We start from the raw sequence: 2,635 nt of genomic DNA, 5'->3' as shown, positions 1-2,635 counted from the left end.
GGTGGGGGGGAGGGGAGATTTTGAAACTTGTGAAATCCACATTGATACCATTGGGCTGCAGGGTTCCCAAGCGGAATATGAGTTGCTGTTCCTGCAACCTTCGGGTGGCATCGTTGTGGCACTGCAGGAGGCCCAGGATGGACATGTCGTCTGAGGAATGGGAGGGGGAGTTGAAATGGTTCGCGACCGGGAGGTGCAGTTGTTTGTTGCGAACCGAGCGTAAGTGTTCTGCAAAGCGGTCCCCGAGTCTCCGCTTGGTTTCCCCGATGTAGAGGAAGCCACACCGGGTACAGCGGATGCAGTATACCACATTGGCAGATGTGCAGGTGAACATCTGCTTGATGTGGAAAGTCTTCTTGGGGCCTGGGATGGGGGTGAGGGGGCAGGTGCAGCACTTCCTGCGGTTGCAGGGAAAAGTGCCGGGTGTGGTGGAGCTGGAGGGGAGTGTGGAGCGGACGAGGGAGTCACGGAGAGAGTTGTCCCTCCGGAAAGCAGATAAAGGTGGGGAGGGAAAGATGTCTTTGGTGGTGGGGTCGGATTGCAGATGGCGGAAGTGTCGGAGGATGATGCGTTGGATCCGGAGGTTGGTGGGGTGGTACGTGAGGACGAGGGGGATTCTTTTTTGGTTTTTATTGCGTGGACGGGGTGTGAGGGATGAGGTGCGGGAGATGTGGGAGACACGGTTGAGGGCGTTCTCGACCACCGAGGAGGGGAAGTTACGGTCCTTGAAAAACGAGGACAACTGAGATGTACGGGAGTGGAATGCCTCATCCTGGGAGCAGATGCGGCGGAGGCGAAGGAATTGGGAATAGGGGATAGCATTTTTGCAGGAAGGTGGGTGGGAGGAGGAGTATTCTAGGTAGCTGTGGGAGTCGGTGGGCTTGAAATGAATATCGGTTTCTAGGTGGTTGCCGGATATGGAGACAGAGAGGTCCAGGAAGGGGAGAGAGGTGTTAGAGATGGTCCAGGTAAACTTAAGGTTGGGGTGGAAGGTCCCCCTTTTCTGAACAATGAAGATGAATGTCTGGTTTGTTAAATACAACGAACAAATCAAGTAACTGAGCAGGTTTTGCAGCATTATGCAGACAACTGAAGTACAACCCGCCACTAAAGAGAACGTAACTTGGCGTCTGTTTTAAGAATCAGCCTCATTACATTGTAAGGTATGACCACAGTGTACAAACCATCCCTGATACAGAAACACATACTGAGCAAACGTACTCTCTTCACAAACTGTAGATTGTTAATCCAGGAAACTGACATAGAAGATGTGGAAACGACTTTTCAGAATGACAGGAAATGAACAAAGACAATGAAAGAACAAAATAAATATGAGAATATCGCCAGTGAATTTATGAATGACAGCTGGATATTCGAATACCGTTAACGTCAGACAAAATTAGTTTGTGTTATTCCATTGCAGAGGTCGGAAGCGAAATGAGTGTGAGCAATCATGCCATGTGTTTATCAATGTCAGATTAACGTCAGTATGCGAGCGAGCTGCGTGGGGGGATCTTGTAACGTTATGGCAGTGGCCCACTCTAGAGTCAAGAGGCACATCTTCAAGACACACATGCTCAAGAGGTGTGCAATGAAACATCGACTGAGTAGACACAGAAAAGTTGTTTCACCCTTTTGAGGTATTCGAGGAATGACAGGCAAAATCGCAGAATAAGGAGTCACAAATTTTGGACAGAAGTGAGTCGGCATTTCTTCTCTCTAAGGGAACAGAATCTGTTATAATTTATCAAACAATCTAAATGCTAAATATGTTTATATCTGAAATCGACATGGAAAGACCATGTAGCCGTGCTTGTATCCTCTGGAGGTTTCAAGAGTCAGGTTGGTGAACATTACAGTAGAGTGTCTGAGTTACAGACTCTCCATGATTCAGATTGAAAAGGGAAAACAGACATCAATTGTAAAGTGTCAGGCTGGGCTCAGTTTAAACTACGATTTGGTAAAGGAATTTGAAATGCGTTTCCTCCACATTTACCTGTTAAATTGTTCCGCAAACACCCCATCAGCAACATCGAGAGGGTGGAAAGGCCATCTACTTCTTCTCTGTTATCATCATCGTGATACAACACAATGAACAGCTGGTACAAAAACCGGGGGAGACAGGGGCTACACCGACAGGCTCAACACCTCAACTACTGCAACCTTAAAGAGGAGAATCAATAACTGAGCGAAAATGGATATCGTTAAGCACCCACCTTCAATTTGAAAATATTGCATGAACCATAATCGGTCAGACTTTAGCATGTATCCAAGTTCTAACAGAAAAGTTAAGAGATATTATACATATGTTTAGCGAAGTTCAATCTAGAAACCGGATCCATTTGACCCAGCGGGCGGACACAACCTCTGGATATCAATGGCCGCTAGGAATCTCAAATGTATCTAAACTCTTTTCTTTTAATTCAGGATAATGAGGATAATCAGTGTTCATGGCATTTTTAGCTTCATGTCCTGTTGACAGAAGAAGAACACCGAAGTAAGAAACTGTTGTCCTCTTTGTCGTGCAAAGCAGGCCAGAGCTGTAAGTGTATCTGTTATACTTCCACCAGATACACTAACCAAAAAGCGAATGCCCAGGACCTCTTACACCCCATATTGGTTAAAGAAAGAGAGC

This window comes from Rhincodon typus, chromosome 42 (assembly GCF_021869965.1).
Source record: "Rhincodon typus isolate 14 chromosome 42, sRhiTyp1.1, whole genome shotgun sequence".
NCBI lineage: Eukaryota > Metazoa > Chordata > Chondrichthyes > Orectolobiformes > Rhincodontidae > Rhincodon > Rhincodon typus.
This window is presented reverse-complemented; position numbering follows the sequence as displayed.